Source organism: Propithecus coquereli, unplaced genomic scaffold (genome assembly GCF_000956105.1).
Source record: "Propithecus coquereli isolate 6110/MARCELLA unplaced genomic scaffold, Pcoq_1.0 Scaffold475, whole genome shotgun sequence".
In the NCBI taxonomy this organism is placed as follows: Eukaryota; Metazoa; Chordata; class Mammalia; order Primates; family Indriidae; genus Propithecus; species Propithecus coquereli.
Window position 1 is genome coordinate 1120686 of NW_012150563.1, and position 1105 is coordinate 1121790.

At 30.6% G+C, this 1105-nt stretch overlaps 1 protein-coding gene across 1 annotated transcript in view; it reads right to left on the reverse strand.

Moving 5' to 3' along the window:
- The window catches only part of BANK1 (B-cell scaffold protein with ankyrin repeats 1), a 269577-nt gene that overhangs the window by 11409 nt on the left and 257063 nt on the right, over positions 1–1105 (reverse strand). The window lies entirely within an intron of this gene.

Here is a 1105-nt window from a genome sequence, read left to right on the forward strand (position 1 = left end):
TTATCTTAATTATTTATTTCCTTTTACCTCTTTTTGGATCTAATTTGCTTTTCATTTTCTAGTTTCCTAAGGTAGAAACATAAATCATTGATCTTAAGCTTTTTATCTTTTCTAGTCTTTTCTATCTTTTCTGATCTTAAGCTTTTTATCTTTTCTAACATTTATAGTCATAAATTTTCCTCTAATTTAACTGTTAACTGCATAACTGTTTTAGCTGCATTCCACAAATTTTGATTTTTTTTTTCATTATAATTCAGGTTGAAATATTTTCTTATGATATCTTATTTGACCTATGGGTTATTTTGAATGTTGTATTTAATTCCTAAATATTATGGGAGACTTTCTAAATCTCTAATTCTTAATTAAGTTCTAAATTTACTTCTGTTGTGGTACGAAAATATAAGATTTCAAATGACTGAAATCTTTCCGAGAATATTCTCTGAAGCTTATAGTCTTTTGAAATGTACTGAAATTTTTTTTGATTGCCCAGCATCTTGGTGTTGGCGTTCTATCTTGGTGAACTTCCATGCGTGCCTTTAATAAACATGCATTCTGAATTTTCTCAATGTCTTATTTTGTACATGTCAATTAGGGAAGTCGGTTGATGGTGTTGTTTAGGTCTTCTGTATCCCTACTGATTTTTGTCTATTTGTTCTATTGCTTACTAAGAAAGAAGTGAAAACATCTCTGAGTACTGTCAGATTTTGCTTCATTTTGCTTCATTTTGATATAACTCACAAATACATACACAATAAAAATGCATAATTATTGGTATTTTTTCTAGTGAACTGCCATTTTATTCTTCTGTAATATCTCCTTTAATCTGTTGTAATAATCTTTGCCTTGACGTTTATCTGCTCTCATATTGATATATCCATGGCGGCTTTCTGAGGCTTCTACTTATTCTTGGCATAGTAGACTCTTTATCATCTTTGCTTTCAAACTATCTGTCTTATGTTTAAAATATACGTCTTTTAGGTGATATGGCACCTCTTATATACTCCTGCATAGAGCTGGAACGCATTCTACTAAGTGAGGTATCCCAAGAATGGAAAGACAAGCACCACATGTACTCACCATCAAATTGGTATTAACTGATCAACAC